Source organism: Euprymna scolopes, chromosome 24 (genome assembly GCF_053919585.1).
Source record: "Euprymna scolopes isolate OS-2025 chromosome 24, ASM5391958v1, whole genome shotgun sequence".
In the NCBI taxonomy this organism is placed as follows: Eukaryota; Metazoa; Mollusca; class Cephalopoda; order Sepiida; family Sepiolidae; genus Euprymna; species Euprymna scolopes.
Window position 1 is genome coordinate 33,814,494 of NC_136505.1, and position 15,475 is coordinate 33,829,968.

At 34.2% G+C, this 15,475-nt stretch overlaps 1 protein-coding gene across 2 annotated transcripts in view; it reads left to right on the plus strand.

Annotated features, from left to right (window-relative positions):
* The window catches only part of LOC145246653 (protein inturned-like), a 223,613-nt gene that overhangs the window by 91,405 nt on the left and 116,733 nt on the right, over window positions 1-15,475 (plus strand). The gene's annotated exons all lie outside the window — the stretch shown is intronic.

Sequence of the window (15,475 nt, forward strand, 5' to 3'; positions counted from 1 at the left end):
ACTGAACAGATTTTCTTTAAAATTTACAGAACTTTAGTGTATAAATCTGGGAGTGATCTTAGTTAAGTTTTGTCTTAGAATACCCTGATAATTACTGATAATCGATAATCGGAACCGTTTTTTTAAATTTATCTATCATCACTAAAGTTATTTTTTCAATGTTGTCACTTAGTAACAATGATAGAACAACAGCCTGTAAAAATTCTACTGTGGGTAAGTTGATAGCGCGTTTTTTTTTTTTTTTTTTTTACATGACTTGGTCTGTAGGTTCAAACTCTGCACATAAATTTCTTAATGTTTTTTTTTTTTGTTAACTGGAAAGAAGTTTATATAAAATAAACAGTAGATTCCCTAGAGTACAATGTAGAATAACATATATTTGGTACTCAGTTACTGCATGGAGGCATGTGAAGCTTCCTCCTGGACGATTTCATGGATCTCGGTGACAATAAAAATATAGGAGTGTGAAATAATCGTCAGCCATTATTCAATCCTGAGCAACGCCGGGTTTCCCTGTTAGTATAATATAATAAAATAGTAATATGCTACTAATTTCAACATAGCAATTAAACAGATAACATTGGTTTCAGTTGAAATTCAATTTTCCGTTATTGTTTAAGTTACATAACAAAATAATAATGGGGGATCGCTGGATCGTGAAAATAAATGCCTTATGTAATGTAAATATTAATTTATTTGTCCATCCGTTCAGTGTCACAAAAAAAAAACATCATCATTGCAAACATTAATTAATGAAGAACGAATTACCCCCCTTCATAACTCCTCTTTATCAGTTAAAAATCATTAAAACTATTTCCTCTCCTAAAATTTGCAAAAAAAAAAAACAAAAAAATGGTTGCCTTTTTACAGTTTCAAAGTGGCTATTTTATTTTATAATTTTATTTTATAATTTTATTTTATAATTTAAAAAAATGTGTCATGTTGAGAGGAAATTGTAAGTTTTTTTATAGTTTCTTTTTAAAATTAAAAAAATATGCAAGTGAATTGACATCTGTTCTTTTATAATTTATATTAATAAATTATTCAAAAAAAAAAAACACACAAAAAAAATAAAACCAAAACAATGTGTTGTGAGTTAAATTTTCATTGGAAAAATATCTAAATTTGTTAAATCAATTTTTTTAGCTTTAAAAGCTTAAAAAGAATTGGTTAAAAAATTGTTTTACATTCGTTGTTATTTGTTTTACTGCATTTTGTATTCATTTTGGTGATAATGCACTTACTGATCCGCGCTATTTTTTAAATCGTGTTTCCAAGTTTAATTAAAGTTTTATGATATGTTTTTTTTATTCAAATGTAAGGTTAAAGTGCAGAATAGGTACAAAACACCCTCCCAATATTAAGATTATAAAATAATAATGTTATTATTTCAGCACGGATCAATAAGTGCATGAGTACCTTAATTTTATTAATAATGTGTTTTAAAACTTTTCAATTACTGTGGAATATCCGTGGGTTCTGCTAGTAATGTAGTAATATGTTACCAATTTCGATATGACAATTAAGTAGATTATATTGCTTTTAGGGCAGTTCTGCATATTAACTGATTGTTCTAAGGGAGGTAATTCTATTTTACTAAGAAATTTGTTAATATTTTTCATACGAGAATTTGGGAGGCTAAAACTTTATTTAATGTAACAAGGAAAAATCGTCAATAATTGCAGAAGAATTGTAACGTTTTATTAAAGAAAACATTTGTAAGTATAGAAAGGTGCGACTATGATTTTATTTTTGTTTTTGAAATGATGAAAAAAAAAAAAATTGAATTTAAACTAAAAGCAATGTTATTTACTAAATTGTTATGTCGAAATTAGTAATATATCCTAAAATTACGAAGAATGATAAAATAGAAAATTAATTATTAATTAAAATTGCTTTTGAATAACCAGATTCAAACTATGAGTTACTCCCCTTGTGTAAGTTACATTTCAAAATAATAATGACAGATCGCTGGATTGTGAAAGTAAATGTTTTATGTAATAACTAGCCGTACATACCCGGCGTTTCCAGGTAAAAAACATATTGCTGGGCAAAGGGTTTAGTCGCATATATAATATATTCTAAGATTTTTCTGAAAGTTGACCATATTTTGGATTTTTGGACGCATAAAACAGAGTTTTCAAAGGGGTAAATTGAAATTCAAACAGGAAAATAAAATCTCATAGCTTAAAGGGAAATAACTCATAGATTAAATGAAAACTTATTTCCATTTTTAAACGCAGCTGATATTAGTTATACTAATAATTAAAAATTAATTGAATTAAATGTAAACTAAATTAAAAATAAATGAAATAAATCACTTTTATATAGTACTAGCGAGGGGTACCCGGCGTTGCCCGGGTGTTTGGAGGTGTGTGTGGAAACTCCAGGGGTGGGGTTAAAAAAAAAGTAAGTATGAGGATCGAACCCGAACCCTTGAGGCAAAGTTGTAAATTAAAGTGTGAAAAAAAAAAAAAGTGCGCCGTTAACAATTGCCCCACCGCGAGATGCTAACGGAAATACGTTTGAATTTATTTAATTACTTGGATTTAGCAGGTGCCCGTTTTAATGAGTTAATGAGGTCAAGTTTGACTGCGGGATAGTATTTACTGCTGAACGCTTCCCCCCCCCCCAAGATGTTATAGGAAAAAGACTAACCCACATGCGGCGAGCGACAAATGTTGAATATTTATCTTCCCAAAATCGAGCAAATTAAATAGACAGGCGAGCTTCGTTGTTAACTGTGAGATATTATGATTTATATGTGATATAAAAAGTTTTAAAAAGTTGTGAACCGACCGACCGCTTCTCTGAAAGAAGCCTTTTGTAGACACGCAGAAAAAGCGAACACACATACATACATACATACATACATTTTCGCTTTTATACATATAGATTTCTAAATAGAATACTTAAAAAAATTCCATTACTAATTTTTATGAAAAAATTAGAGCTAATTATTTAGACAACAGATTTTCTTTAATGTAATATGCAAATGAGATAACCTCTTGAACGCTGATTCTTTTTAAATAACTAGTATATATAGAGAGATCATGCAGGAATAAAAGTATATAAGAATGTGTTAAAATCTATTTGTGAAACAGTGTACCTTTTGTATTGGCTTGGATTCTCTACCTACACTGACACAGCTGATTGCATAACACATAGCTTCTCTATATCTCATTTCCTATCATAGACAGTTACGTTTCTGACACATCTCCCATATCAGCAAGATCAACATGCCTCACTTTTAAATCTATTTCTGACCACAGTTCCCAATGATTATGTAACGAATGCCCATAGCCCACTCGGGAATGCTAATCATGCTGCGATAATGATAGAAATCTCCTTAAATTCTCAACCCAAAACTAAAAATCCATTGCTCAAAACAACAAGCTATTATAAGAAGGCTGACAGGGAAGCCATCAGGGATCTCATCAGAGATGCCCCATGGAGAAATATCTTTTTCTTCCTACTGACCAGTGCGCAAATGAAACCACTGACTGGTTCAAAACTGCAATTGAAGCACATGTTCCCATGCGGAAATTCTATAGCAAACCCCACTCTCCCCAATGGTTTACTTCTACTTGTGCAGCTTCCATTGCTCAAAGGCAGCATGCATACCACAGATTTAAGCGAGATAAGTCCAGTACAAACAGACAAAAGTTTATAGAAGCTAGAAATAATTGTAAGAAAGAAATAGCGACAGCTAAGAAAGAATATACCGAAACCACCAGAAAACGTATCAAAGCACAAAAATTAGGAACCCGTGATTTCTGGAAAATCTACAACAATGTAGCAAATAATGGGCTATCAACAATCTCCCCACTATCCAACAATCATAAGGTTGTTTGCACAGCAACTGAGGAAGCTAATATGCTTGCCAGTCGGTTTGCTTCAAACTCTACATTAGATCCAGCAAACCATTCCCTTCCTGACCATGCTAGATGATTTGAAAATAACCCCTTCTCAGGTGCATGATATAAAAAACCTAGACACCTCAAAAGCATGTGGATCCGATCTCATCCTGGCTGTGCTATTAAAAGAATGCTCCACTGAAGTTGCTCCAGTCCTCTCCAAACTTTATGATTAATGTCTTAACAAATCTTGCTTTCCTGGCTGCTGGAAAACTGCTTTTGTGGTACCAGTTTACAAGAATTCTAGCGAAAGAATTGACCCATTAGATTATAGCCCCATTAGCCTCCTTTTGCCAAAATATTTGAGTCCATAATTAATCAAGCTCTAGTCCATCATCTAACAGCTGTTAAACTTTTGACTGATCAAAAATATGGATTTAGGCAAGCCCATTCTACAGCAGATATCCTAATTGTAATCTCTGAACGTAGATACTGTTCACTGGATAAAGCCGGGGAGGGTAGAGCAGTAGCCCTAGATATATATAAGGCTTTTGACAGGGTTTGGCACAATGGTTTTCTCAGGAAAATCAAATCATATGGTATCACTGGGCGAATACTTAACATAATTAAGTCCTTCTTAAATAAGAGAAAAATCCAGGTTGTCCTCGACGGTCATACATTTTTTTTTTTTTTTTTTTTTTACATAGGCATCACCACTTATCAAGGCCGATAGACCACTCAAGGATAAGGGTTAAAGAGTGTACAGTAGTCAAAAGGACAATATAGTAATCGATAGTAATGGAAGTTCGGTAAATTTGTTAACTTAAGTGGAACGGCTCATCAAAAACTTGTTCACGTTGGACTTGAAGACAACCATATTGTAGTCAGCCGGAAAGCAGGAAAACGGAAGACAATTCCACAGGCGTGCAGTTCTAAGAAAGAAGCTTTGTTCATGGAATCTACGTTTAGATTTAGGCACAGATAAAGAGTGGGGGGGAATTATTGATAGTGTTTACAGCTAGATGAGTGTTTCTTGTGAAAGTTTGGCGAGGGGGGACCATAGATTGAAGCTCAGTCGAACACTTTCCATGAAAATAACGATACATCAGATACAAACTCGCAACATCTCTTCTGTGAGATAGAGGTTGCAAGGAGGAGAAAAGGACATCTCCTACGAGGCTACAAAGTCTATTTTGAACTCTATCAAGGCAGGACAAGTCCTTTCTAGCAGCTCCTGCCCAGATGTGGCAACAGTATTCCATCCTTGGACGTACCTGGCTCTTATATAGATAGAGAATAGAATCAGCAGTGAGATATTTACCGGATCGATAGAAAGATCCCGCCATTTTCCCAGCGGCCTTGGCAACAGATTTGATGTACGTGTTCCATTTAAGATCAGGAGTAATGGTCAAGCCCAGAAGCTTGTCAAAACTTGAGGCCTCCTGAAGACGAGAGCCATTCATTTCAATTGATGACATCTAAACAATATGATATAAATGCATGTGTACCTCAGGGGTCTATCCTTAGACCTTTATTATTCTTTATATTCATAAATGACCTCCCTGATTAAATTGTCTGTGAGATGAGTATATTTGCTGATGACACTATGCTCTATAACAGACACGAGGGGAAAACAAATGAACACAAGGAAATGACAGAAACACTAGAGTAAGACCACCAAAATCGATGGTCACATTCAATTCTGCCAAGACTAAGCTTGTTTCCTTCAATAATTACAAGAAACCTTCTCAATCACCAATAGCAATAGCTAAAGATACATTACCTGAAAGTATTTTATTCAGACTTCTCGGCTTAATGTTCACAGGGAAGATGAGTTGGACAGATACATCGAGAGCATTGCCAGGGCTGCTGCAAGGAAGGTGGACTCTCTCTACCGTGCTAGAAAGTTACTTACGTCTGAAAGTATCCTGTACTTCTACAAGGCCACCATTCGCCCATGTATAGAGTATTGTTATATTTGGGCTGGTGCATCTACTACTAGGGTTCAAAAGAGAGTCGCCACCCTGATAGGTCCTGAACTTCAGCCTCTGTCCCATCGACGAAATGTTGCATCCCTCTGCATCCTGTTCTACAAGTATTGTAATGGTGGGTGCTCTGATTAACAACAAACCTTTGTACTCTCTCAAGATAAATACCTCCAACAAACCAAACAAGCAGCAAAATCCCACCCCTACACAGTAGAGATCCCTTGATGTAAGAAAGCCCTCTACTCCAATAGTTTCTTCCCCCGAATTGCTAGACTTTGGAACTCCCTTCCAGGATCCTGCTTTCCCAACTGTACTGACATGCAGTGTTCAAATGTAATGTGAACAGACATCTTGCTGCTCAACTCCTCACATTGTATCCCTGCAACTTATGGCCCCGATAGAAGCCCCCTACATTAAAGAAGCACTTTACCTTGTTTGGGGTGAAAATGGAATAAAAATATTAACCGAATTGTGAACAGACAAACAAACAAACAGACAGGAATACGACTTTATTATAATAGATGTAGTAATATGTTCCCAACACTATTGCCGATTTAATTTTGTTATCAAATAAATTCTTTTTTTTAAGTATGATGCTTAAAATTTCGTTTTATTTTATACTACAGTAGAACCTCGGGATACGGCATAAAAATTAAGAACAAAATACAGTACGGTATAACATTATGAATAACACCGTAAAGCGGGGCAAATACCGTAACCGTGGCCGGAAAACCGTATCCTAGGGATACTGTATCCCGAGATTCTACTGTATTGCATTTTTCATTCCAATAATTGTTGTGATTCAATAAGAGTCCGTAAAAAAAAAAGGACACAACTCTTTAATTAATGAAAACCAGATACATTGAATAGAAAAACAAATATAAGAAATAAGAAGAATGGTTATACATCAGTTTGACTGCCGTGCATGCAAAAACCGTGCAAAACCCGTGCATCACCATATCAGCGAGAGACATATTATCCCGGTCTTTATAATCTGGGAGAATTCAGTATTATCCACAGGGTGAACACATCACAACAAAAATAATATTAAGCGATTATTAGTAAATGACAAGAACATAATCAAGCTGCAGGACTGCATACGTCTGACAGACAATGTAAGGATGAGCCAAAGTTGTATCTAGGAATACCTGAGCCAAATCACCGATACAAAAACACGTCCACGTCCATCATACTTAAACGGCTAATCGGAAACTCGAAAATAAAATTACATTAAACATTAAATGACATATTTTTTTTCCCTAAAAATTTGCTAAGAATTTTTACCTCATGTATTCGACAGTTTAAAGCCTTCCATGGAGTACAAACGATTCAAATTGCTTTGTTTACAAACAATAAACGAAATAGGTACAGTCTTTGAACTGTCGAATAAAAAGTCATGGCTTTAAAATTCTTACCAAATTCTCATTTAATTACAACATGGAAAGTTTTCAGAGTTTTTTATTCATTCGCCTTAGGGCTAAGATCACATCATTCTTTTTTTAATTAATTATTTCGTGTTATTTCACCAATAACGTCGTGTTATTCTTTTCAGTCATTTACAGTGAATTTTTCATCCACGCATGGAAAAAATAAGATAATTATTAATTATGTTTCATTTTAGTAAGAAAGATAACGGATTAGTAATTCGTTATTACTAAAAAATAACAAGGAAAATACATCTTTTCTGGTAATAAAAAACATAAAATCCGTCGCATTTTTTTTTATGCATCTATTCTGATAATAATAAAAATAAACTTCGTTTCATTTTGCTTTCGAGTTTCCAATTCGATGTTTAAGTTTTATAGACCAGACGATTTTTTTAGCGGTGATTTGGCCAGGATATTCCAATATCAACATTTAGCCATGCCTGCCAGATTTGTACTCGCGTGCACGATACAATCCACTTCTCTCCTATCGACACTGCCTCCAACCATATCATTTACGGGTGGCTATGCTGCCTACGATTTTCACATTAAAATTTGAGAGATTGATTTGTCTACCACCCCCGGTGTCTATTCAGAAAGCTGTTCTTAACTTGGGAAGTCCATCAATCTAAACAGTTCATATACAGTGAGAATCCTTAAATTCTAAAAATTCTCTTTGTATTTTCTATTCTTATTCTAATGGACCATTTTTCCTAATTTTATTATTGCATACGGATTTACGGATTCCCTTATTTGCTTTTTTCAGATTCAAACAGTACCTGCAGGTTATCGACAAACGGCTTCCACCGGCCAACGCCGGTTAACGGGTCCTGCTAGTGATATAATATGAGCCATGGGCTTCTATCATGATCATAATCGAAGTTATCATAATATAATATGAGCCAAGAGTATCTATGATGATAATAATAAAAGATATCATTAAATAATATGAGCCAATTTTAATATAAGCCAATGGTATCTATGATAATCATAATAAAAATATCATAATGTAATATGAGCTAAAATCTCTATGATGATCATAATCAACATTATCATAATATAATATATGCCAAGGGTCTTTATGATGATCATAATCAAAGTTATCATAATATGAGCTATGAGTCTATTTGATTATTATAATTACCGTTATCATGATATATTATGAGCTAAGGGTCTGTATTATAATTATAAAAAAAAGTTATCATAATATAATATGAGCCAAGTGTCTATATGGTGATCATAATCAAAGTTAACATTCTAAAATATGAGCCAAGTTTTTCAACATCAACATCAACGTTATCATAATATAATATGAGCCAAGAGTCTCTATGAAAATCAGATTAACGTTATAATAATATATGACCAAGGGTCTTTATGAAAATCAGAATCAACGTTATAATAATATGATATGACCAAGGGTCTTTATGAAAATCAGAATCAACGTTATAATAATATGATATGACCAAGGGTCTTTATGAAAATCAGAATCAACGTTATAATAATATGATATGACCAAGGGTCTTTATGAAAATCAGAATCAACGTTATAATAATATGATATGACCAAGGATCTTTATGAAAATCAGAATCAACGTTTTAATAATATGATATGACCAAGGGTCTTTATGAAAATCATAATCAACGTTATAATGATATGATATAACCAAGGGTCTTTATGAAAATCAGAATCAACGTTATAATAATATGATATGACGAAAGGTCTTTATGAAAATCAGAATCAACGTTATAATAATATAATATGACCAAGGATCTTTATGAAAATCAGAATCAATGTTAAAATAATATGATATGACCAAGGGTCTTTATGAAAATCAGAATCAACGTTATAATAATATGATATGACCAAGGGTCTTTATGAAAATCAGAATCAACGTTATAATAATATGATATGACCAAGGGTCTTTATGAAAATCATAATCAACGTTATAATAATATGATATGACCAAGGGTCTTTATGAAAATCATAATCAACGTTATAATAATATGATATGACCAAGGGTCTTTATAAAAATCATAATCAACGTTATAATAATATGATATGACCAAGGGTCTTTATGAAAATCATAATCAACGTTATAATAATATGATATGACCAAGGTTCCCTTCTTATCTTCTGCTTCTCTGACTTCACTGACATGTAAAAGTTCAGATATAATGTGAATAGACATGTTGCTGCTCAATTCCCTACATAGTGTTTCTGTAGATATGGCCCGAAATAGTAATCTCTTACGTCCAAGTTGCACTGTGCCTTTTTTTTTTTTTTATTACATTTTCACCCCAAACAAGGCAAATTGCCACTTTGGTGTAGGGGGCTACTATCAGGGGCAACAACTACTGGGGTAATATGTAGGGATTTGGGCAGCAAGATGTTGGTTCACGTTACACTTGAACTTCTGCACGTCAGTACTGTTGGGGAAGCAGGGACCTGGAATGGAATTTCAGAGTCTAGCGGTTCTGGGGAAGAAACTATTGGAGTAAAAAGATGTTTTACATCTAGGGATCTCTGCAGTGTGGGGGTGGGATTTAGCAGCCTGTCGGGTTTGTCGAGGGTGCTCACGTCGTGGGGGCACAAGTGATTTCAGTTCGTCAGAGCATTCACCACTAAAATACTTGTAGAAAAGGCAGAGAGATGCAACATTTTGTCGATGGGACAGAGGCTGAAGCTTAGATGCCAGTTCAGGGCCTATCAGGTTTGCGACTCTCTTTTGAACCTTGTCAAGGAGCAGATGCACCAGCCCAGATGTGACAGCAATACTCCATACATGGGCGAATGGTGGCCTTATAGAGGTACAGGATACTTTCAGGTGTTAGTAGTTTTCTAGCACGGTAGAGAGAGCCCACCTTTCTTGCAGCAGCCCTGGCAATGCCTTCAATGTAATTGTTTCAACTCATGTTTCCTGTGAACGTTAGGCCAAGGAGTTTGAAAGATGTACTCTCAGATAAAGAGTCGTTGGCCATTGCTATAGGTGGTAGAGAGGGTTTCTTGTAATTATTGAATGAAACTAGTTTAGTCTTGGCGGCATTGAACGCGACCAACCACTTTTGTCCCCATTCCACCACAGATTGGAGGTCTTCCTCTAGTGTTTCTGCCATTTCTTTAGAAATGTGTTCATTCGTCTTCCTGTCGTGCCTGCCAGTTTGGAGTGAATAAGAGTAAAAAAAAACAAAAAAAACAAAAAAAACAAAACAAAAACCCTCCAAAAACTTTCACCTCTAATCTACATATCCCGACTTCAGTTCTAAGTTAGACTAATGTTTTGATCAAATTTGGTGGTGTTTGGTCCAGCGATGTGCATGCAAGATTGTGCACAAACAAACATTATGATAAATTTGACCAAATACGTAACCCTCCTTAATGGAAGTAAAAATATGAATAATTAAATGTGTAATTATCAAAAGTTAAAAACACACACACACACACACACACACACACACACACACACACACACACACACACACACACACACACACACACACACACACACACACACACACACGCGTGCATGTGGTCATACAATTTTATTTGTATAGCGATTCATTATAAGTTTTAATATTTTTCAGATATATTTTACTTTTTTTACTTAAACTTTTTTTTTTTTTTTTCGTCTGGTCTGGATCGCCTCCTTAGACGGAATGATATTGATTTTAAAATTTATTTGCCAATATGTAAATTCATTTTTATTGCTTTTTTTTTTCTAGTTTCGACTTCTGCAGTTTTGGTTTGAATGTTATTTTTTATTTGTTCCCATTGTCTCCTCTTCCTAATGAAGTTAAATATGTCTTACTGTCTGTGTTTTGAGTTTTTTTTTTTTAAAACTTTAATTTCATCAAAATATCACATACAATATTAGATTACATTACATCTGTTTTTATTCATATGATTCGTGGCTCCCATAAGTTTTGGATATGTCTACACGTCGTTATTAGAAGCTCTGTCTGTCAGGTCAGTTATTCTACATGAAACTTTATCATAAATTTACATAGATCACACACTGTCTGCCAAGCTCCAACCTCTGTCACATCACCAGAGTTGTTTGTATCTCTGAGCTGATTTTGTAAGAACTGCCATGAAAGGAGCTCTGATGAACTTACTGCACTTGAACCCCTAAACAAAAATACCCCACCCCACCAGATTAGCTGCTAAGAAGAATAAAAAGTGGGCCCTGGGTTTACTTTTAACAACCTCATAACTCTCGCTTTCCTTTATTTTGACCTTTAGTCCTCACATTTCACGAACGATGTTTCTGACAAAGGGGAAAGAATTGATGTTTTCCGGGTTGGAATCTATCCATCAAACACTTATCGTTTTTGACCTCGAAATAGCTTCTTTTTTTTTTTTTTTTAAATCTTCTTATATTAAGTGGCTTCATGTCTTATCTGGAGCGATTTCCATAAAAAAAATCTCACTTTGTTAGAGATCCCTAGATGGTGGAATATTTTTCCACAGTGATAGTTTATTTCCTTGGACCACTTGTCTTTGGAATTTCCCACCCTGCTACCTGTTTCTTCGACAATACCAACATACAAGAATTTAAATGTATTGTAAATAAACATTGCTTTTTAACTAACAACTCACTGCTTATCAAGCCCCAAAAGCCATTAAGGATAACAAATAATGATTAATGAGTATGTCAGATGGATGGTGGTACAGCATCTTAAGGATGAGTAACAATGATTTTAACTAGTCAGAGTTTAATTTTTTAAAGAGGACAGCTCAGTCAGAATTTGTGTGCATTAAACTTGAAAACCACCATGTTGTAGTCGGCTGGAAAGCAACTCCATGATATTGTGTTTCATAGGCTGGTAGTTTTAAGAAAAAAGCTTTGCTCAATGGACATTTTGTTTAGTTTTGGGTATACAGAAAGAGAAAGGGACATTATTAATAGTGGTTGCAGATAGACGAGTTTTTGTTGCAAATGCTGTACATATTGGAACATAGATTGGAGTTCGGTTAAGCACCTGCTGTGAAAGTAACGATAGAGCAGAGAAAGACTAGCAACCTCCCTTTTGTGAAAAAGAGGCTGCAGGAAAAAGAAAGAAACATTCTCGCTAGATTTCAAAGTCAGTTTTGTATTCTTTTAAGACACAAAAGGATACTCTGATGTGGCAACAATATTCCATTTTTGGATGTATTCGACTCTGATACAAGTAGAAAATTGGGAGAGATAGGTTCTGGAACAGTAGCATTTTACCAGTGACCTTAGCAATGGATTTGATGTAAGTCTTTCATTTTATGTCTGAGGTTGAAGTCAGTCACAGAAGTTTATCACAGATCCATTCATTTAAATTAGGGCAAAAATGGGGATGCATTCATTTAAATTAGGGCAAAATGGGATCCATTCATTTAAATTAGGGCGAAATGGGATCCATTCATTTAAATTAGGGTAACAATGGGATCCATTCATTTAAATTAGGGGAAAAATGGGATCCATTCATTTAAATTAGGGGAAAAATGGGATCCATTCATTTAAATAAGGGCAAAATGGGATCATTTTATTAAATTAGGGCAAAATGGGATCCATTCATTTAAATTAGGGCAAAATGGGGATCCATTCATTTAAATTAGGGGAAAAATGGGATCCATTAATTTAAATAAGGGCAAAATGGGATCCATTCATTTAAATTAGGGCAAAATGGGATGCATTCATTAAAATTAGGGCAAAATGGGATCCATTCATTTAAATTAGGGCAAAAATGGGGTCCATTCATTTAAATTAGCGGAAAATGGGATCCATTCATTTAAATTAGGGCAAAAATGGGGATCCATTCATTTACATTAGGGCAAAATGGGATCCATTCATTTAAATTAGGGCAAAAATGGGGATCCATTCATTTATATTAGGGCAAAATGGGGTCCATTCATTTAAATTAGGGCAAAAATGGGGATCTATTCATTTAAATTAGGGCAAAATGGGATCCATTCATTTAAATTAGGGAAAAATGGGATCCATTCATTTAAATTAGGGCAAAAATGGGGCCCATTCATTTAAATTAGGGGAAAATGGGATCCATTCATTTAAATTAGGGCAAAAATGGGGATCTATTCATTTAAATAAGGGCAAAAATGGGATCCATTCATTTAATTTAGGCCGAAATGGGATCCATTCATTTAAATTACGGCAAAATGGGATCCATTCATTTAAATTAGGGAGAAATGGGATCCATTCATTTAAATTAGGGCAAAATGGGATCCATTCATTTAAATTAGGGCAAAATGGGATCCATTCATTTAAATTAGGGCAAAAATGCGGTCCATTCATTTAAATAAGGGAAAAATGGGATCCATTCATTTAAATTAGGGCAAAAATGGGGATCCATTCATTTAAATTAGGGCAAAATGGGATCCATTCATTTAAATTAGGGCAAAATGGGGTCTATTCATTTAAATTAAGGCGAAATGGGGTCCATTCATTTAAATTAAGGCAAAATGGGATCCATTCATTTGAATTAGGGCAAAATGGGATCCATTCATTTAAATTAGGGCAAAATGGGATCCATTCATTTAAATTAGGGAAAAATGGGGATCCATTCATTTAAATTAGGGAAAAATGGGATCCATTCATTTAAATAAGGGAAAAATGGGATCCATTCATTTAAATTAGGGCAAAATGGGATCCATTCATTAAAATTAGGGCAAAATGGGATCCATTCATTAAAATTAGGGCAAAATGGGATCCATTCATTTAAATAAGGGCAAAATGGGATCCATTCATTTAAATTAGGGCAAAATGGGATCCATTCATTTAAATTAGGGAAAAATGGGATCCATTCATGTAAATTAGGGCAAAATGGGATCCATTCATTTAAATTAGGGCAAAAATGCTGTCCATTCATTTAAATTAGGGCAAAATGGGATCTATTCATTTTAATTAGGGCAAAATGGGATCCTTTCATTTAAATTAGGGCAAAATGGGATCCATTAATTTAAATTAGGGCAAAAATGGGGATCCATTCATTTAAATTAGGGCAAAATGGGGTCTATTCATTTAAATTAAGGCGAAATGGGATCCATTCATTTAAATTAGGGCAAAATGGGATCCATTCATTTAAATTAGGGAAAAATGGGATCCATTCATTTAAATTAGGGCAAAAATGGGATCCATTCATTTAAATTTGGGCAAAATGGGATCCATTCATTTAAATTAGGGCGAAATGGGATCCATTCATTTAAATTAGGGCAAAATTGGATACATTCATTTAAATTACGGCAAAATGGGATCCATTCATTTAAATTAGGGCAAAATGGGATCTATTCATTTAAATTAGGGCAAAATGGGATCCATTCATTTTAATTAGGGCAAAAATGGGATCCACTCATTTAAATTAGGGCAAAATGGGATCTAGTCATTTAAATTAGGGCAAAATGGGATCCATTCATTTAAATTAGAGCAAAATGAGGATCTGAGTATTGCTTGTTTAAGGAGAAGAATTTGGTTTTAGACGCATTAAAAGTAACCAGCCATTTTTTCCCCATTGGACTACATGCTCCAGATTGGAAGAGAATCAGAAATATCTTGATCATTAATGCTCTTTGAAGTGTTGCCATAGATGGTTGTATTATCTGCATAAATGTCAATAAAAGATCTTAGAATATTATTAGGAAGATCATTGGTGAAGATCAGGAAGAAAAGATTGGATCCATAATGATATTGATACTATGTGCTTCAGACTTTTGACCATCAACTGCTACTTTAATAAACCTTTCTGAGAGAAAGGATTTGATACTTGAGAGAACATTTTCAGATATTCCATAGCTAACAATTTTGTGATGTAAACCTTTATATCAAAACTCTATCAAAGGCCTTCGTTATGTCAAGGGCTATTGTTCTAGAAATGAAGGCTCATTAATAGATTCACTGATCCTGTGTGATATAACAATCGGCATATCAGCTGTTGATCTTGCAGGACGAAATCCATATTGCTTGCTACTGAAACTGTCTTTGCTTAGGTAACTGATAACTTCTTGAATTCTCGCAGATTAAAACAAATTATTCATGACGCATAGGAAATTGATTAATCAGTACTGAGATGCAGAAAACCAGTAATTTTAAATACTCAATAAACTGACGAGGTTTTTCCAATGTGACGAAATACTAATAGTTTCTTCTGCTAAACTTTGGAATTGCATCCCGGGTCCTTGCTTTTCTGACTATACGGATATGAAGATGTTCAAGTGTAATGTGAAT